The sequence below is a fragment of the Ailuropoda melanoleuca genome, chromosome 5, assembly GCF_002007445.2.
Source record: "Ailuropoda melanoleuca isolate Jingjing chromosome 5, ASM200744v2, whole genome shotgun sequence".
In the NCBI taxonomy this organism is placed as follows: domain Eukaryota; kingdom Metazoa; phylum Chordata; class Mammalia; order Carnivora; family Ursidae; genus Ailuropoda; species Ailuropoda melanoleuca.
Window position 1 is genome coordinate 112,722,426 of NC_048222.1, and position 22,108 is coordinate 112,744,533.

General features: G+C 39.6%; 1 protein-coding gene across 14 annotated transcripts in view; it reads right to left on the minus strand.

The window, feature by feature from the left end:
* The window catches only part of IL15 (interleukin 15), a 78,969-nt gene extending 67,724 nt beyond the window's left edge, over nt 1–11,245 (minus strand). For 6 of the 14 annotated variants that reach the window (XM_002924056.4, XM_034660046.1, XM_034660052.1 and 3 more), the window contains exon 1: nt 11,114–11,245. The gene's annotated coding sequence lies outside the window, so the exon portion shown is untranslated. Of the gene's footprint in view, nt 1–10,521; nt 11,058–11,113 lie in introns of those variants that run through there. The other 8 variants (XM_011230815.3, XM_019804674.2, XM_034660048.1 and 5 more) reach the window with 5 other exon arrangements.
* Nucleotides 11,246–22,108: the final 10,863 nt, after the last annotated feature.

Below are 22,108 nucleotides of genomic sequence, written 5' to 3' on the forward strand. Positions count from 1 at the left end.
TTCATTCATTCACGCATTTGGAAGATCCCCTTTAATCCTACGAAGCTCTTATCCAAAAGCTTGATAATAACTTTTCCAGCATGCAACCATTAGCATTATATTGATAGATTTTCTAATATTGGACTATCCATACAATGCTCAAGTAAATCCCATCTGATTACGATACATGTCTTCCTGGTGGGGGCGGTTGTGCCATGCGTTTTATTGTTACGTTAGCTAATGTTTTATTGAGTATTAAAAAATGCTACTGAGTTTTTGTTACTCTGTCTGGCTGTCTTGCTGAACTCGCTTATTAGTTTTCATAGTTTGTTAATTTTCATGGCTTTCACTTATAAATAATGATAATTTTATCTCCTCCCTTTTAATCTTTATGCTTCTCAGTTTTTCCAGCGAGGTAGCATGTGGGTGAAGCCCACAGGCTTTGGGGAGAGACTTAGCTGTGGACCCCGGGCACAAGGTCTTGGTGTGTCTGAGTCACCTGAAAAGTAGTGAGAAAAGCACCTCAAGGAGTTGACGAGGATTCCACAAGTTGAAATGCCTGACACGTGGCCAACAATAAACACGTGGCCAACAATAAATGTTAACTATTGAAATATTTACTAAATAAAGTTAGGAATAGGGGATCCCAGAGGGCACGTGATGTCACGAGCACTGGGTGTTAATATGCAACTGACGAATCACTAAACTCTACCTCTGAAACTAACAATACACTGTTAATTAATTGAATTCAAATAGAATAAAATTAAAAAAAAAAAAACAAGTACAATGGATACCTCATCCAATCTTGGAAGTTTGGGAAAACTCCCCGAGAAAACAATATGAAACTGAAACCCCTAGACCAGGTGGATGAGTCAGAAAAAAGGGGAGAGGAAAAACTATTGGCTGCAATCATGCATTCTGAGGAGGGACGTGCGTGTCCACATGCTCCGCAATGACAGAAAGCGCAGCATGTTTAGAGAATGGACAGCTGTTCAGTGTAAGTATACAGGATGACTCAGCTCTTGGGTACCTCTATTGATTGCTCCAGTAGATAACGAGTTGGTGAAAGGAATGATGTTTGGTTCAGCTTTTTGTCCCTCAGAGCACTTGGCAAAGAGCCATGCACTGAAAAAGTGCTCAATAAAGACCTGCTATTTTTAGGAAGGTTTCCGGTCCCTTGTAAGCCTACCTGATTCAAAACCATAGCCTGGGAGCTAATACTTCATAAACTGCAGAGGCTAAGAGTAATGTGTCTTGAATTAAGAGGTGTCAAGGTTTAGAAGAGAGATACCTCAAAAGCAAATCTAAATCAGCCATCATAAAACCATACGTCTGAAGTTTTAGAGGTCCTTCACAAAACAGCGAGAAAAGTATCTTGCTTCCCGGGGGGGAAAGTCTAATGATATAAAATATAGTCTTAAAAATCTGACATTTGGGGTTACCTCAAATTTTAAAGTGACAAAATAAAGTTGTTATGTTTATGTATTTGCTTCCTTGGATTCCCAGGAGAAGGAGCACTACATAAAATATTAACAGTACTACAGTTTTTACAAATTTTTTTTCATCTTTTTTGTATTTTGAATTTTTTTTCAAAATACTTGGCAAATAGAATTAAGAAAATGAAAAAAAATTTTATTTGAAGAAATTTAGAGAATGGGGAGTTTCTTGTTTCTATTTCATTTACTGAAGGATTTACTTCGCAATTTATAAATTATCCCCTCAATAAAAACTAGCACAAAATATTAAACAGCACCCCTCCTTTTTTTTAGTTTCAATAGGCTCATGCTAATCTAAAAAGCTCATATGCATCATCCTAAAAATGAATGTAAAGATTCTATCAGTAGCCTGGCCCAAATTAAATCCTCGGGAAATTCTATTTCCCTTCCTGACAATATGCTGGTATTGGTTTTCCAATGTTGGGAAATGGTTTTGCATTTTCTAGGAATGGTTTTCCAACAGCTACTTGATCACTGATGATTTATTTCCAGTCAAATCTGGTCAAACTCCTTTTCTCAAAACCCTGTATCACTTCACCCCTCAGCCGTATGTGATAGATTACTGACAACAAAAATAACATGATTAAAGGTCTATTAATGTGCCAGGCAAGGTGCTAGGCATAAAAGGATGTGGTCTTTCCCAAAAGCCAGCCCTTCCAACTCCATCTCCATCATCACAGTTCTTATCCTTGGTACCACTTTTGTCATTTACTCCAGAGGAGAGTCAATATGAACACAAGTCAATATAATAAAATACTGCAGTTACTATTAGAGAGGTATCCATCGGGAGGGGATGGAACAAAGGAGAAATGTCAATATTTCCACGGGGCTTGAGAAGTGGTAAAGTTGGAGCTTTACCTGGAAAACTTCACAGAGGAAGTGACTCTTTAAAGACTGGTATTATTAAAAAAAAAAAAAAATGAACTCATAGATACAGAAAATAGACGGGTGGTTGCCAGAGGCAGGGGGTTGAGGAGTGGGCGAAATGGGTAAACGGAGTCAAAAGGTACAAACTTCCAGTTATAAAAGAAATAAGTCATGGGAATGTAATGTACAGCGCGGTGGCAATAATTAATACTGTATTGCATATTTGAAAGTTTCTAAAAGAGTAAGCCTCTCTTGCATGGGGGCTTCTGGGCAGGATAGGGAGGGACACGCCATTCTGTCCATAACTGTTACCTTTCCAAGAACTGAAAAAAATCTGAACTCCAAACATATCTGACCCTGAGAGTGTTGGATAGGGTACTATAAACCTAGTAGTATGTCAGAGAGTTACAGGTGTATGGAGGAGAGTTTAAACACAGTGCTGGTGTGAGTGGAAGAGGAAGTACATGGCTTAGGGAAAAACTCACTACAAATGGGATATTGAACCACGCCAATGAGGTAAGGGAGTGGGTAGGTCTGAGGGAAAAGCACTCGAAGTAAGGAAAGAGCAAGTTCAAAGACCCTCAGATAAGAACAGAGCAATAGATGTGATGGAGAAAGGCTGTCAGTGTGACTGCAACAGTGAGATAAAGGAAGAACAGTAGGTAAGATAACAGAGATAAAAATCACTTAGGGCCTCACTGATCTTTGTAATGGAATTTGGCTTTTCGGGTGAGATGAGAAGGCAAAAGAGGGTTTTGAGTAGAGGAGGAGCATGACTTACTTCCTCTCCCACTGACTCTGGGATGGCCTTCTAACTTGCTATTTCCAATAGAATGAAACAAATGTAAAGTCTGGGAATTCTATACCCAGGCCTCGAGAGGATTCGTGGCCTCGAGAGGATTCATGGCTCCCGCTTCCTCTTTTATGGCAGCTGGATACTATGTAAGCAGTCTGACAACCCTGAGACCATCATGCTATAGGAAGGCCCAATCTAGCCAAGTGGAAAGGCCAAGTGGAAGAGAATGAAAGAATCCAGCCAACAGCCTGACCCAATGTCTTGAGCCATCTCAGACAGTCCTTGGACAACCGGAGTCAGCTGAGACCACAGACATTGTGCAATGGAGATAAGTCATTGCCACCATGTACCATCCAAATTCCCAACCTCCAAACCTTGAACCAATAAAATGGTTTTTGTTTCACACCATGAAATTTTGGAGGAGTTTATTGCACAGCAATTAGAAAAACTGATACTAAAATTGAAAATGAGACCAGGTGGTGGGTAGACACCTGAAGAGCAGCAAGGCTGCTCTTTTTAGTGAAAGTCAGAAAGGCAATGATGAACTTCTTACCGGAGGCTGGAAAGAGGGCAACTGACACTATGTCGTGGCCAAATGCTTGGGAACACTGCAGTAATATGGAAGAAAGAAAATAGATCTAATGAACTTGTGGACCTGGTTAAGATTTCTGAGTGTGATAACTGGCTTCATTTAGCTGCCTAGGATTAATTACATGAAGAGAAAGATGAACTAAAGTGTTCAAATGGAATTTAGAGGAAATTGTTCAACCAAGGACCTGCCAGGTTAGAAAAGAAAACTTTTTGTCATTTTTGCCTCTCCAGACAGCAGAAGAATCTTTCTTTCTTTCCAAAAGAAGCCGTCTTAGGACAAAGTTCAAATCCAAGGTCTATTTGTACAATGTGATCTCAGGTTAAAGATCAAATCAAGTGCGTGGCTGGAAGATGGCTCATGAAGACCTCAGATGAGGGCTGTGCCTCATAGACCCAGGCAGCTGGACAAAAATGCTTCGAGAAACCTTAAGGGTTTCTCCTACAGCATTCTGACTCGCAGCCCAAGTAAAGAGGCTGTGTCATGAGAGTCTTGTGGGTACATCTTTCTCTAATGGAGTGAACCTCAATAAAATGTATAGGAAGCCTTCAAGATTTAAAAGAAAATCATACTTAAAACACACCCACACACACACACAAACTCACCTCCAGGTAAACAAAAGGAAGGACGCAAAAGGTCCCTAGATCCCAAATTCAGAGCAGGGAGTGGCCTACTGAGCTGCTGAGAAGAGCTAGTTCTTATGGAAAATAAAGAAAGACTCAAAGGAGGGGGCCTTTAACTTTCCAGCCAGCCCAGATGAGGTGCCAGATATAGGAATGAAGAAACCTTCCGGAATGTTTCCTCCCCAGCAGCCTAGGAAGAGCTAAGGAGCTGAATGGAGCCCAGACGCCAGAATCATGACAAACAACAAATTACTGTTTGTTAACCCAGTGGTTTCTGGGTGTTTCTGTTTGTTTGTTTTGAGGATTTGCTTGTTTGTTTTGTGGGTTTGTTTGTTTGTTTAACGCAGGCAGGGCAAATAACCGAAGCTTTCTGGCTGCTGTGTCCCATTGAGAACAGACTGGGGGGGTGGGGGGGTGGCAAGCAGAGCAGCAGGGAGACCAATCTTGCAGTGATACCACGAGGCATGACGCAAGTGGCTTGGATCCATGTGGCAGCATTGAAGCTGGCGAGAAGTCAGATGTGGGATGTACTCTGAAGGGACAGCTCAACGACTTGGTGGCGGATTAAAATGTGGGGTATGAAAAAAAAAGCAAGGACACCTCTGAGATGGACTAAGTGACTATCTATGCGACTCGAAGAATGGAACTGCCACCAAGTGAGAGGAGGGAGACAGTGGAAAAAGCAGCTTGGGGGGTTAGCCAGGAATCCAGTGGGTCCCAGACATCTTCTCAGGAATACTAACTAGACTATTGTACATACGAGTCTGGAATTCAGGGGGAGGTCACGACAGGACATAGAAACCGCCGCTCTAGGAAGGCATCAACAACCACGAGGCTGGATGAGATCACCAAGGGAGTGGGTGACACAGAGAAAGGACCTAGGGACTGAGCCCTCTGACTCCTCTGTTTAGAGGTTAGGGAAACGGAACCAGCAAGAGACTGAAATGGGTGATGGTGAGGCAGAAGGACAAGCAGGAGAGGGGGGGACTGCCTGGAAGCCAAATGAAAAACTCTGAAAAAAACTCTGCTGAAAGAGCACACCTGAAGAGAATCAAGCCCAAACCGCTGGATGTAACGGGGGGGGGGGGGCAGGGGCAAGGACAGTTTTGTGGAGCAGTGGGGAGGACAGACTGCCTCGTTCAAGAGACCATGAGAAGAGAGGAATTGGAGACAGAAAGTAGAACTGTGAAAGTTTTCCTATAAAATGGGGACCAAAAAATCAGGTGGTGGCTGGAGAGCAACATGGGGCCAAAGACAGCCGTTTGTTGTTTTTGTTGTTATTTATGGGAGAAATTATAGTGATGGGAAAGACCCATTACAGAGAGACAAAAATTGATGATAGAAAGAATGAATTACTAGAGCTCTGTCCTTGAGCAGATAACAGGAATGAGACTAAGTCTGAAGGACTGCAATGGGTTTATGGCTGGGTTCCTTATCTCCAATTTGTTTTTTCTTCAATAACTCCTACCCCAGACTGATTTCCCCCAAATACCGTTTTTTGGATAACAGTCCACCATTGTTTTCGCTCTATGGTTTCCTACCTGTTTTACACTCCTCTGCTTAGTTGTCAAACTGCTGAGTGTCCTGACTGTCACTGAAGTCAACACAAATCAACCATGGAACCAACCCTTGGCTGGGCTCATGCTGTCTTTATTCAAAATGTGACTATAGAAACACACATAATAAGGTGAATTTACAGAGACAAAAACCATCACAGCACCAAATAAATTTATGTAAGGGAGAAAACAATTCTACCTGGGCAATAGAAGGGGGTAGCAAAAATTATGGAGGTCAAATGCTTTCAGCTGGGCTCAGGAAGGATGACAAGGAGTGAGCAGAAATAACAAGTGTGTCTAGAGCACAGGGAAGTGTGACTGGGACTAGCACAGAAGAGCAGCCCAGGCTGGAAAGGCTATCCAAGCACCCAAGCCTGGCTGGAAACTGTATCCCATCTGCTCTCAGTGGGAAGTCTCTGCAGCTGCCAGTTCTTCAAACACACACACACACACACACACACACACACACACACACACACACACACGGCTCTGTTTTAAGCCCAAGGAGCCACAGAAATCTACACATCAACCTTAGGGGGCGGGCAACAGGTTGAACCAGATCAGAGATCTTAAAAGTGAACAAGAGGCACCCCTGGGGAACCCCACAGCTTTCCAAGATCTGTACAGACACACAGAGTTCTAAAGGAACCAGTTTCCAGATCCACTATTTCCATAGGAACTTTTTTACAAGTGATATGCCTGAAATGTGCCAACAGCAAGCATTTTCTGGCAAGTTCTCCTTTCCCGCTTCCCCTTTCATAATTACCCTTCACCCATTTTACCAAAGAAAGGCACATCTCTCTCCCATTCAGAATCTTACCATATGCCTTGCCTCCCCAGGGTGCCAAATAAAGGGGTGATTTGAAAAACTGGTATTAGAGAAACCTTCTTTCAGGTAAGCAGTGATGTCAACACTGCCCATACCTACACTTATGATATACATTTCCAAAAATAGTTTAGTTTTAAGCCTCATAATTACTTATCAAAAGTTAATGAATTATTTTGGTTACGTGTGTACTAATATTTAAAATAACATAAAGAATAATTTTTAACAAAATTATTTTAAAAATTAAATTTAAATGTATACACTTTTTTGTTGCTGAGGAGTAAGAAGAGCACAGAAGTTGAAAAAATATATTGCAAAATTTCTAACTATAAAACGTTCAATTAAAGAAAAATTGAAAATTTTAGGGGTCAGAGCTAACAGTGCACAAGGGGTATTCCGTTTCTCGAATTTCTATTAGAAGGCGTATGAGCAAAATGCTTAATGCAAATGAAATGATACAAGGAATTACTGAATGTGTCACAGGGCTTCTTTCCCATGTCACTGTGATAAGTAGAGCTTCCCCCCACCAAACTTACAACCATCATATTTTCTTCTTGTAGGATCATTTTCAGTTTCAATTCCTTTATTTAACAAAATACTTTCTGTCACTCTCCTGATCCCCTCCGCAGTTTGTTAGCACTTAGAGAAACCTTGACATCAGGAGAAGAAGCAACTATGTATTGTTAGAACATGATGAGCCAATAGGCATTCAGACATTTTTATCTATTTGTATATGGTCTACATACAAAATATACATTTTGTACACACACACACACATGCATAAATGTATATGTATATTTTGGTCCTTCCAAAAATGACCTGCAAGCCACTACTAGAGTCACAGTGGGATAACACAGTGAAAAAAACATTTATACATATACCATGCCTCCAGATATAAAATGAGTACGAATAACATTGCTGAACTGAAACGAGATCCAAGAGCCTCTTATTTCCTACATTTGACTCCAGTACTGAGTAACTTGGGGAAAAAAAAAAAAGATAAAGCAAAATAATAAATAAAAATAAATAAATATAATTAATAATAATTAGTAAAATTCACCATTAAATAGCTAGTAGTGAGTATACCGCGGTAGTAGCTAAAACCACAAAGGTTCTTTCAACTCCCCTGTGGAATTTTTTCCACTCAATCCATTCAAATAGGATAGCAGCAAGCACTTCAGCATTATTCAATCTAAATAGCCTCATGTAGTAATCTACGATCGCTGTGTAAGTAAACCAAAGAGCTACTATTGAACTAAGGAAAGCAGTTGGCTTCTTGCCAACCCTCATACCATAAAGCCTCTGAAAAAGCTTTTCAAATAGTTGACTACACCACCTCAGTGTGATATAATGGGAAAGGCTTCTGGTCTGATCTCTCCATGAACCCCAGCTTCCTACTTGGATGGATGAATGGATGGGTAGATGGATAAATTCACCATAGAAATCAATCCACATGTCAAGCTCTATCAGCAAAAACTGATGCAAATTAGACAAATGTTTTCATGCAGGAACCATGAAAGAAATCTCGCCAAGGAACCAAACACATATGGGCACTCATGTGAATATTAGTTGATCATAGAGCTAATCTTTAAATATATAATTAATGATTGATGTTAATCATGCAAATACCATATAAGCAGTAATACTTGAAAACCAACATTCGATCATTAGAACACTGCATCAAAATGAAGTTGTGGTTAGTTGTCACTGCCAAATTGTGGGAAATACTTATATGGAGGAAATAACATTCTTCATAAACACCTGTGATCTTAAATCTGTCTGGGTTCAAATCCCAGTTCTATCACTTAACTAGCTCTGGAACTTCGGGAATGTTCTTTAATAACCCTATGCTTCAATTTTCTTAGCAGTTATAATACAGTTTCTACCACCACATAAGTTTATTATGATGATTTTTAAAAATACATACTTGGAACAATGTCCAGTACATAATAAGAACTCAACAAATATTAGCTATGATTCATATTATTTCCCATAATTCAAGTTGCTGGCGGAAAGACAGAACTCTCTGTATTATCATTAACTAACCTTTGAAAGAATAGTAACCTAATGAACAAACTTAACAGTAAACTCTAAGAGCTAAATGAAGAAAAGGACAGTTTTCTAAGTTTTAAAATGTTCTAAAAACTATTTTGGGGTTCAAGACCCACTTAAAAACCTAAGTAGAGTTGTGGATATTTTCCTAAGAAAAATCCACTTACACACAACATTTCAGGGCTTCAATCTTCGCCTTCCTGAAATCTACTCAGAGCCAGCCAGCCTGAGATGGAGAACCTCTTGGGGGTTTAAAAACCTTAAACTATCAAACTCTGTTTCAACAAACTTTAAATCACTGATTTTAGTGGATAAACATGTATTTCATTCACAACTAGTATGTCTTGCAGTATAGCTGCTGACATTTATATCTGAATCTCACCAGTGAAAACAAAAAGCATCAAATCGTTTTCTTACTTAAGCCCACCAAAATCTGCAGTAAAATTCCAAATTTCAGGATTACAACTTCAAAGCAGGTTCTGGAGCTCCCACTCCAGACTGTAAGAGGACAATGAATCCAAAGTATGACAAGGGGCACCTGGCTGGTTCAATCAGTACAGCATGTGACTCTGGATCTCAGGGAAGTGACTTCGAGCCCCACGTTGGGTGTAGAGCTTACTTAATAAAAATAAATAAACAGATTAATAGATGAATAATAAATTAAAAAGCAAAGTACGGAAGCACTGTACTAGAGGTTCAGGACCAGCGACCAACCTAACTCATCTGTGTCACTGTCATAGTAGACGATACTGTAGGAAAGGCCATTCTAGGTATGACTAAAACTTTGAGAGGAGAAAACACAGGGAGAGATGGAAGAATGTGACCTTAAAACACAATCTGTAACAAACCTTTACAACTTTCTGAGACTTCTTAATTACATAAAATTTTAAATTCCTCCTCACTTTTTAAACTAAGAAGGCTATTGCTTTTTTCTTTAGACCCTTCCTTTATGTATCTTCATGTTTTTTGCTTTGCATCTCCTTCCTCTGTCTACAATGCCCACCACATCGCTTTTCAATAAAGCAACAGGAGTTTAAAAACTGAATCCTTATTGCGCCTTGCTGCTTTCAGGAGAACGAACAGTCCACCTCACAGCCATCCCACTGCAAGATGCCACAACCATCCAGGTCTAACCTGTTCATTCAATCGAGTCAATAAACCTCTTTAGGCACACTGACAAGATGAGGATGCCTATCAGTTACAAGTAGATGTCATCACCCGTGTCATAACATTAGAAAGTAGCTTTAAAGAACACAGTGGAAAAAAGCTAGCGACAACCACTTTACTTCCAGTTTTGAAACTTCTGACTCACCCTGCTTAGGAATCTGTTATACGCATCGGTTAAGAATAACCTTGCTTTATGGATCCGCTGAAGCTATCAAAATCTTAAATGCACGCCATTACATAAATTAAAATGAATTGTAAACATTCGCAAAACGCAATCTCAATAACATTGGAAAACATCAACCGGATTTTCATTTAAATCCACCTTGGATAAAGACTTTATTGCAATTAAAGTCTCCTGCATCTCTTCCAAGTTTCCAGTAAACTGCTTTTAAAGAGATGAGTGACTTGTCCAGGGTGGGAACTAAGAATACAGACCCAGCCTGATCGCCCAGCAGTAACCATTTCTGCAAGTTCCTCTCCCTAGGAGGACAAGGGTCCTCATCAAAGAAGGGGAGGGTAACTGGATTTTTGCAAACAAAGGTAGCGACAGACGCGCAGGGTCCTACACACCTTTGCGCCGACTGACAGGGAGTTTGGGAGGGAGCAGGGAAGCAGCCCGGAGCTGCGGTACCTTTCTTGAACTCTCTGAGCTCGGTTAGGTGCAAAACAGCGCTCCGTGCTGCCAGACCGCGTCTTCTCGGAAACCGGCCGCTTGGCAGGGGCGGCCAGACACGCACGTCCCTTGCTCTCCGCGGGTCAGCTGCAGAGTCAGCGAAGAGGAGAGCCCGGCGCCGGGCGCTGCCTCCCCCCACTCCGCTGCCTGCAACACCGAAAGACCGAGCGCGCGGAGGAGCCGCGCGGGACCCGCCCGCGGACGAGCAAGCTGCGCACCTCTGGGAGCCGAGGATGGCGAGCGGAGCGCACGGGAGGAATAAAGGGTCAGAAGGGGAAAAACCTCTGTGCGTAGTGCAACCGAAAACTGAAGTCGCGGTCAAGTGTTCCCCGTGAGAGGGCGGGGCAGCGCTACCCGCAGCCGGTGGCGGGAAACGGGTGGGTCCGCCCGAAGCTGGGAGAGGCCCGAGGCGTAGGCTTTCGGGGAAAATTCCATCGCCTTTTCAACCAACACCACCTCCCCTCCCAGAGCGGAGAAGCAGAACTCTACCTCCATCGAGTCCGGGCTGGGGGCGGCAAGCGGCGCAGCCGGACAGGCGCTGCCACCCGGCTCCCTTCCCCGGAGATGGGCTTCGACTGCAACGAGCCAGTCAGCCGGGGTTCCCCCGGGCGCCCTGAACCCAGGGAGTCCCAACCCCCAGCGAAAAGAAAAGTGAAAGAGAAAAGAGCAAGGAGCAGAGGGCAAGATAAACATCCCCAGCGGAGGCTGGGGGAGGGGGAGGTGGCAGCAGACCCTGAAAGACTGCCCCAGGTGTCGCAGCTCCCCGCCCCTGGACTGGGACGCTCCGCAGGTTTCTGCCACTGCCAAGTCCGGGGGCGCAGAACCTGCAGGGAGGAGGTCAGGGAGCGACTGCCCGCCGCGCAGGAACGCCGGACCGCGGCTTCGGCCTGTGCCTGTACTTTCCAGGGCACCTGCAGGGAAAGCGCGAGAAGTCTCGGAGACCACCCCCCCGCACCCCTCTAGCCTGGCTTGGGGCGGGAGGTTTCCCCGGAGACTCCTGGAGATCTGGGCGCGTGGTTGCGCGTCCAAGGGGCCCAGAGCCAAGGGAAAAAAAGTGTAGTAGGATCGGGCTGGGCTGGGCTGAGCTGGGCTGGGCGGCTACTCCACACCAACCCCCACCCCTCCCCCCGCTCGCAGCGCAGGCTGGAAGAAGGCAGGCTCAGGTGAAGTCTTACTGGAGAAGACGGATTAAGACCCCTGGTTGACTACTTTGTCCAAGGCAGCTAGCGCGGAGGGTGAACTGGCAGAAATGAGCCGCTCACCTTTCCAGTGGAGTGCATCTGGAGTGTAAACACTGAACACGGCCCCATGAAATAGGACCCTGTGAAATGTTATTAGAGTATTTTACAATTGAAAGAAGGGACTAAGTTCTTTGAAGCTGAGCGATCCTTATGCCACACAGAGTCAGCAGAGAAGTCCTTGTGCCCGGTTTTGAAAACACTTTGAAGAACCTTGAACACATGTGAATCACCGAAAATCCCTCATGGAAGGTACTTCCCCAAATTTTCCAGTTATGTCACAGAAAAAATGATATGGCTCCCTGGCGTTTAGTAAACATTTAACTACATTTTCTTTACAATTACTATGTGTTAAGAAAAAAACAGGGAAATATTAGAAGTGATTTAAATATTAAATATGCATAAAAATCCGCCTAAAATAATTTCATATGTTTATGAAAAAGTTGATCTCTAGATAGTCATGGTCAACAAAAAAGGTGATAGATAAAATGTAAAACCCATTTTTTGCAATTCAAAAATTTACCATAGTTGTAAATTATATTTAAAGAAATCAAACAGCCCTATTATTTTCTGTCCAAGACAATGTGATGTTAGATTTTCTTGTGATAATGCCAACGATCTCAAATCTCATCAGACTTTTTCACAGCAATATGCTACAGCTCTGATTTGCAGAATGGGCATTCACTGTGAGAGCAGGCCTGCAGCCGGATTGGATTGTTACAAAGACGGTAGCCGCCCTAGGAGGGTGGTATGTGTACCCGTGGTTATACAGATTAGGAATGGAGAAGTGGATCTGTGTCCTATCAACTTGGACTGTGCCAGAGCTTCTTGGACTCCCGCAAAGTGAACTCCCGAACTCCTCCCTCACCTCCTTCAGCACCCTTATGCATGCTGTGTACTGTGCAGCTGGTAGCCCAGATAGATGTCCAGACAGGAAGACACCTTATCGGCTACACCGAGAATCAACCAGCAGAGCCAGATATCATTGCTGCCAGAGGACACGTCATCACCGCTCGGATCCTGCTGTGCTTAGGCTGCCCAGGAGCACGAGAGTAAGCTGCTCTTCGCTCTTAGCCTGTGGGCTCCAGCTGCCCGCCCACGGGGCTGAGCAGCAGCGGTGTCAGGCAGGGCGCTTTGAACATATGATCACCATGAGCTGCTGGAGAGGTTTTCACAACACTCTGGGAAACCGATGGGAATATTCTTATACACCCGAGTTTTGAAGTACAATCTGAACACATTAGAATACATATTGGTCTATAAATATTAAGTTTCATGTGTGTTCTGAAAACAAGATGGGCTGAGTGGGATATAAAGCATTTGGTCAAGTTGGGGAGATAAAAAAAAAAACATAAGTAATAATACAGTGAAATTGAAAATTATTCTAGCCCTGAGATATGCTTTGCCCTATTATCTGCCTCCCATGGATGTAGGCCAAATTTGTTTTCTTAATTACAGAAAATAAAAGTATTTTTGAATTAGTTATATAAGTGCCTACAGTTCAATGATGTTGGGTTTTCAGCATAATTTGTTTTTGTTGCACTGCTCTCAAACAGAAAAGTCTCGTATAAGCAACTTGTATTTTCAGTTGCCACAGGGTGTTTGGCAAGATATTGAAAATTACTCACACCAATGAACAAGTAAATTCCACTGTATAAATTAAAAACAAAGATTGATGAAATAATTTGAAACCACTGTAAGATAACTCATAAAATTATAATGTAGAAAGATGTAAAAATTAACTAAACCTCACAGAAGGGACTAGAAAAACCATTCTTCAAATTTACAGAATTAATAATAAAATCATCGTTCAATACATTTTTAATATCTGATTTTTCACTCCAAAGGCTAATAAATGTTTCCTAATAGCTTTTGAGACAATGTGGAAGAAGTTAAAAGCTCATCTGAGCTGAGTGTTCAAAGTCCACAACTGTGACCTTATTTATGATCCTATGTATAAACAACAGGGCAACAACTAAGTTGACTTTCTGGTCTTTATAAAACCTGGCCCCAGACCCCTCAAGTTTCCATTTTGATTAAAACATGCCTGAGATGCAGCTTTTGGTCAAGGTTGCCCCCCACCTCTGATTTTTGTTTTGGGGGCTTGTTTGCTTTTTTGGTTTGGTGTTTTTTTGTTTTATTTTTTGTTTCTTTGGTGATCCTGATAATTGAGGAATACTCTTTCTATGAAGGATTACTTAAGTTTTCAAGAGGTTCTTACATTTCTGCTTTTTCAGAGGTGCAGCAATACTAGCTAATATTCTTACTGTTCCTGTTGCTTCCTGAGTGCCTGCTAAGCACAAATATTAGCTCTCAAATATTAAATTCTCACAGCAATGCCATGAGATACGAACTATCTCCATTTTACAGATGGAGACACCAAAGCCCAGAGAAATTACATGACTTGCCTAAGGTCCCATACAAATGACTTGCCCAGCAAGGATTTGAATTTAGGTGGTCTGGCTTAATTATACACGCCTCCCCTCTGCCACCTCTGAATTGACCACTACCCTTCACTTCTTGTAAAACAAAGGGCTTCCGAGGGAGGGGTTCATGAGGAAAGAAGCTATTGACTTCCAGGCAGTGTCTCTCGGTCCAATTTTGTTTGCTCTAGAGTAATTTTAGCCACCATTAGGAAGGAAACTCATCAGTTCCATGAATTTCCACTTCCTGATCTCATTGTACTTCTGTAATGAAACCACTATGGATGTAGCAGCCCCACTACAAATCGGTATTTGAATTAAGAGGTGAAAGGCTGACGGCAGATTAGACACAGCGGGGCGAGCAGCTGGTTCCTCTTAAATTTCTGTGTTTTTTACAACATGTAACCACCTTCACACAAAAAGGTGTGAACCAAAGTCAATAGTAATGATGAGTGCATGTCGACACATGTGGCAAAAAATAGTTAAACTGACATCGATTTTGATTTTGATTCTGAGGTTGGCAAATAGGCCCTGAATAAAAGTTTGTTGAATTTATTTTGGTGAGAAATAATTTCACCTGTCTTTTCACGGTTTTAAATTCTTGCTAGAATCAAAATCTGAGAACTTATAGACCTACACGTAGATATGTGGGTATGTATGCACATATAAACACGTATATACAAAATACACGTCCATTCATATTACATATGTGTATAAAAGTACATAGTAGTTCTTTGCAAGTATCATGAAATGATTTGATAATTTGCATAACTTAGTTCTGTGGTCTATATGTATATTTAATACTACAATCACTTTTTATTGAGTTTTTAACTAAACTATCTTCAAAACATTTATCAAAATCAATTTTCAGAAACACTATGACAAATATCAACTATGCCAATAGAAGGTTATAATCATCTGTTAAAATACCATTAGTTTCATTATTATAGATATTGTTGTATAGGAAATGACTGTGATGAAATGCTAGCCTCCAATTACCATCCTGGAAGAATCAAAATGAAAATGCTTACAGACCAAATTAATATAAACAACATGATTTATTAAATCAATCTAAAACTCACATTGAGACGCAAAAAAAAAAGAGACCAGACACCAGGTTAAATACACTTAGTGAAGAGTACATGGGCAGAAGACCCCATGCCCCAAATCCTGGGTTATACAACGTTCATATAACCTCTCTCTCTGTCTCTCCCTTTTTCTCTCTCTGCCACATTATCCTTTTCTCATGATGGTGTAGTGATGAAGATCAAAGTTGAGGATTGAATAAGGATGGGATACAAAGATGAAAGTTACCTAGGGCCAAAACACATGTTTACTCTATTAGAGAGACATAGGATTGAAGCTGTGTATTGCCAATTAGCTTCCTACATTTTTTGGACACAGAACATGTGAGGCTGGAATAGGACTATATTGGATGTTACCAATGAATGACCAATTTAGAGGTGATATATGAAAATGTCTGCTGAGAAATAAATCCATTAAAGAAAGACAATTATCATATGATCTCACTGATACGAGGAATTTGAGAAACAAGTTGGAGGATCATATGGGAAAGAGGAAAAAATGAAACGAGAAGAAAGCAGAGAGGGAGACAAACCATACGAGACTCTTAATCTCAGGAAACAAACTGAGGGTTGCTGGAGTGTGGCGGGGGGAGAGAGGGATGGGGTGTCTGGGTGATGGACAATGGGGAGGGTATTTGTTGTGGGAAGTGCTGTGTATCGTGTAAGACTGATGAATCACAGACCTGTACTCTTTGAACAAATAATACATTATATGTTAATAATAAATAAATCAATAAATTGATTAATTAATTAAAAATGTCTCTGATAAAGTCATAATCATAGCTATGACTCTCTATCCTTTCTATCTTTAAGTAGTACCCTTGTTTGTTCTTGCAAGTATTTCATTATACCATCCATTTTTAAAAAATATTTTATTTATTTGAGAGAGAGAGTGAGAGAGAGCACAAGCAGGGGGGAGGGCAGAGGGAGAAGGGGTTGGAGAAACAGATTCCTGCTAAGCAGGGAACCTGAGGCGGGGCTCCATCCCAGGACCCTGGGATCATGACCTGAGTTGAAGCAGCTCTTAACTGACTGAGCCACCCAGGTGCCCCTGTATCATCCATTTTTAACATGTCTTTCAGGTTACTAACTTACCATCTATATTTAACACATCTTATAAATTTGCCTATGCCTCAAAGCTACTTATGTATTGTCTATATTTAACACACATCCTATGATTTTTGCCAATTTCTCGAAAGCTTCTAGCCTACTTACTATCTATGATTAACACTTCTTAGGAGCTTTAGACATCTCATTGTTCTCTTGTCTTGTATAGAAGAATCAAATATTCTTTAATATTACATATTTTAGTAATCTTTGTGATAATGTGTTTTATTTATTTGAGATTGGTATCCCTGGAGGCTTTTATCACATTTATAAATATTTGTCCTGCATCAGACATCGATGTCCTTAGCCAAAGGCCCTATTGACCTATGGCATCCTGGCTGATTCTGAAGCTGTATCCTGCACACTTACACCATTCTATCCTGGATCAGTAACTCCATGGAATGAAGCCAAATCTGCTATGTTCCTTTGGGATATATAACAGTCTTACTAATTTGGTACTCAGTAGAGGGGAGAAAGAGTTTAAATAGAACCAAGAGATGATTTAACATACTAACAATACTATTCTCAACAATCTTTTAAGGTTGAGCTTATTAGTCAAAATCTAGTTCAAAAGCACATTAACTACCTTACTTTGATTTATAATATAAATGTATTTTATGTATCTATTTATGGGAATATATAATATGAGATTGTATATGTATATATACCCCACTTCTGAAGCTATCTTCTACCCATGCTTTATATTCCAAGTGTCTTAGATGTAAAAAGAGTAGTATTTACCAGTTTCCCAGAGTGGGTTTTGACAGTTTACCAAATTAAACAACAAGCTTCTAAATAAACCATGGATTTAAAGAAGAAATCACAGAGGATATTGTAAGATACTTTGAACTGAATGATAATGAAAACAAAATATACCAAACTTTGAGGAAATACCTAAGAACTAACTAAAATTTATAATTATCAATACTTATATTGCAAGGAAAGAAGGTAAAATCAATAGAACAAGCTTCTACCTTAAGAAACTAGAAAAAAAGACAAAAATACAAAACCAAGAGAAGGAAGGAAACAACAAAAATAAGAGATGAAATGGGGAAAAAAATCAATGAAAACAATTATAATGAAAAGATAGTGAAATTGGTAAATCTCAACCTAAATTGATCAAGAAAAAAGAGAGAAAATGCAAAATTATTAATATCAACACTGAAAGAGGAGATATCACTATGTACACCACAGACATAAGAGAAAAATAAAGAATATTAAAAACAACTTATGGCAATAAATTTAACAACTTAAAAGAAAAAGATAAATTCCTTAAAAGCCACAGGTTACAAAGGCTGACATATCTAAATAAATAAACAAACAAATAAATAAATAAATGGTTTAAATTATTTCTACTGCAGAAATTTAATTCATAATTAAAATTCTTCCCACAAAGAAGACTCCAGGTCCAAATGGCTTCACTGGCAATTCTAATAAAAAATTAAGAAAAAATAATGCCAACCTTACACTAACTCTTTCAGAAAATACAAAAGGAAGAAACACCTCTCAACTTACCTTGTGAAACCAGAATTATCCTGTCCAAAACAAAGATACTATGTGAAAAGAAATCTACACAGAAATATCTTGGAAAGCCAATCAATATAATTCTCCATTTTAATTGAATAAAGAGGAAACAAACATTTATCAAAACTCAACACTTATGTGTAAGAAAACCTCCCAGAAAACTAGAAATAGAAGGAAACTTCTGGAACCTGAAAAAGGCTACAGCTAATATCTTACTTTACAATGAAAGATGAGTGCTTTACTCCTAAAATCAGCTACAAGCAAATACGCCTGCTCTGTTCAAGCAGTCCTGGAGATCCTAAGCAGTGTGATAAAACAAGAAAAAAAATCACAAATGTTAGAAAAAAATAGGTAAACAGTGTTATTTGCAGACAATAAAGTCCTGAGGAACCCATAAAAAATATTTCTAGAATTGAATTAAGCATGCCACAGGATACAAGGTAACTATACAAACATAAATTATAGTTTTGTATACAACAATGAGTAATTGGAAGTTTGAAGTTTTAAATATAATTTACAAATGTATCCAACATAAAATATTTAGGCCTAAGTATGTAATAACATGTACTCTGAAAACAACAAAATACTGCTGAGGGAAACTGAAGGTAATCTAAATCACGGGTTGGCAAACTGGCCTATGGCTTGCGGCCTGTTTTTGTTTTAGAAGATAGCTACACCCACTTGATTACATGTGGCTAAGGCTGCATTTGCAGTTGAGAGACTGCAGCAGAGCTCATAAAATTTAGCACACCAGATATTCAGTCAATTGGATTTGACAATTGTGCCAAAGCAAAAAAAAAAAAAAAAAAAAAAAAAAAAAAAAAAAAGGATAATCTTTCTAACGAATGACAGGAAAAACTGGGTTTTTTAGGGTTTCAACTGAGTTGGAAAAAAAATAATTCACATGCTCACATCATTCATAGAAATTGACACAAAGTGGTTCATAGACCTAAATGTAAAAGCTAAAAATATAAACCTTCCAAAAGAAAGCATAGAAGAAAATCTTTGCAATCTTGAGATAGGTAAAGATTTCCTGCACAGAACACAAAAAGTCCTATGAAAGGAAAAAAGTTATATGACTAGATTTCATTAAAATTTAAAGTTTTTCTCTCTTTAAGGTCCAAAATGACCATTAACATACTAAAATTTCTGGAGAATCCTGCAATAAAAGTCCTGTTTAATATTGCTTGACTTATTCTCAAATTTATTGGTCAAAGAACCTTTTTAAAGTAGAACACCAATTAATCTTTTACAGAATTTGTATTCCAAAAAACACAGTAGCAAAATGCTATTGATGACACATTACTTTCTTCTGGAATAAACTCTACTATCAATGCTAATTGAGGGAGAAGGGCCATAACAGTAAAATAATTATTTTTTCTATAGGATATGCTCTGTGTTCCATTCAGTTACCTTTTGGTATGATGCTTTTTATGTTTGGGAGTTATAAACATTTCCATCTGGCGATAAACATTATTGAAAAACAGTATTTTTGTAATAGCTGTATAGCTTAACTATTCACCTACTAATAGTCATTTACAACTTGATGTATTTTTTAATTAAAATTCAGAAGTCCTCATATAAAATTTGGCTAGAGAATTTCAAATTTAAACTTAGATCATACTTGCTCTGGTTCAAAGAGTCTAAAAAACATTGACAGGAACAGGCTGTAGTCCTATAAAATCCTAAAAGGAAACTCACTATATTTCTACTTTACTTTCAGAGAAACTGGGGCTTAGAGAAACTAGGCGATTCACATCTAATGTTATATCCAATGTAATGGCAGGCCTCAGAACAAATGCCTTCAGAAGTAACAAGAATATTACAAAATTCCTGAGCTGCTAATGTTCAATTAAGAGACAATCATGGTTACATTCCAAAATATTCTGAATAAGGACCGATCAAAATCAGCATTTGTCCAATGTAGGTAAAGTACTGTCAATAACACTGCATTAATTAAATAAACCACAGAAGCAACCACTCTCATATGGCTGAAACAGCAAAGCAAATTTTAGCTAGGAGTACTACGGTACCTATTTGGATTCTGAGCCAATATAGCACACAGAAAGTGTGCTATAATCCAAGGAAGCATTTCAAAATTTACTAGAGATTACGTAAAGTCAGAAACTCATGCAAGCATGGAATGTCTATTTTCCTGAAAAATGGCTTTCAAAAGGAAGAGTTGGCATATTCTGCTTGAAACATGAATAAGAAATGAGGTTATAGATCAGGCAAAGGGAAATCTTGCGTTTGCAAAGTTAACTTTTATGTTCAAAATAGTGAAAACAGAAGAAGCGTTGGAAATAGTTACATGTGGTGTTCGAAGGTACTTTCATCCACACATGAATAACTAATTCTGGGTATGTAAATTGTGTTGGAAGCCTTGCTGCTTCATTTGCTTATCTCCCCCCCAAAATGCACATCCTTCCTTTAAAATCTACATCTGTTTGCATTTATAACGAAACTTAGTTTGGGAAATCTAAGATTTGTGGATTTGAAAAAGGCTCTAAGAGACCTAAAACCAATGCTATCAAATCATCCCTTCACTAACATTTGTTGATTAACTGTGCACTCAGAATCTACCACATGCCGCAGATTAGGTAGAAGGAGCGTACAGCCCTTCCTTTACAAAGGGAAAATATATGACATAATTGCTACCATTAAGAAGTTTGCAGTGTTTTGTGGCTGATTTTATAGATAACATAACTGCAAAGAGTGGTTTGCAGAAATCCCTATACAAAAAACCTTGCGAGAATGTTCTATTACAATTACTTTGAGATAAAAATTACAATATCATTTTTGATATTTTGATATTGATTTTGATTGGCTAGCTTTTTTTTTTCTGTGATTGTTTAGTGGGAATTTTCATGCTAGAAGTGTGTTAATTCTTATGCGCTCAAGAATAGAGAGAAAAGGAATTGCAGGATTAAAGTCTCAAAGACTGATCTATTTAAGCAAGTACCATTAGTCATGCAAACTTATCTCACAGATGTGGACTCACTGAGGTAAGATATTGTTTTGCAATGTCAGCTTGAACCTGAAAAATATAAAATTATGAAACAATCTAATGGGTGCCCACGTGGGTGCTTTATTCATTTCAACAAAAAAGTTTCAAGGTAAACAGTAAAACACAGACTTTACCGGGTAGCTTTTTGAATTAACATACAGAGAAATGGATGGTAAAATGCTCTTTTGACTTGCAAAGGAAAAGAAAAGATCAAACATTAACTTTCCATACTGGATGTCAACCACAGCTGTACCTTAAGGTAATTGCCTATAAAATCAGATACTAACTCATTAGGTCGTTATTTAAAAAGCCTCTCATTAGCTGAGCCACTGAGTTTCATCTTTCTTTATAATCTTGTGTAATTGTATTTATCCTAAAAAACACATCACTTTGCTGCCTCTTACTCCTGTCACTTCAAATATACCTCGCTAGCTCCTTTTCTGGTTAATATTTGATACTTTAAGCAAAATCCTCTTTCAAAGCCCATCTCAAGAGGTTTCTCCTTCAAGGAGACTTTCCATATTCAATTCACATCCACGTTCCTCTTCCCTTAGAATAATTCCTTTGTACTTGAACTTTGAACACACTTGTTTGTGTATGGGCATGTGTTTGTTCTCAAGCCTGTCAGGTGTTTATCTGTTTCCTCCTTGAGATGGTGGTACCAGCTTGGTGATGGTTGGCCTTCCAGAAATCAGATTAATACATGTCTCAGAACTGGGACAGACTGAAGAGAACCTGGAGTTTTGTTTGCGTAATAATCCCTATCTTGGGGACACCTGGGTGGCTCAGTTGGTTAAGCTTCTGCCTTTGGCTCAGGTCATGATCCCAGGGTCCTGGAATGGAGTTCCACATCAGACTGCCCACTGAGCGGGGAGCCTGCTTCTCCCTCTCCCTCTGCACCTCCCCCTGCCTGTGCTCTCTGGCTCTTTAAAATAAAGCTTAAATTTTTTATTAAAAAATAAAATCTTTTTAAAAATAATGATAATCCCTATCTTGTGGTGCTAGTTTTAAGGTTAGAGATGAGGGCCTGGCACACAGGAGGCAGTGAGTATACACTGGTAACATGGGGCTTTGTTGAAAGAGGGGGTGGGGGTGGGGTA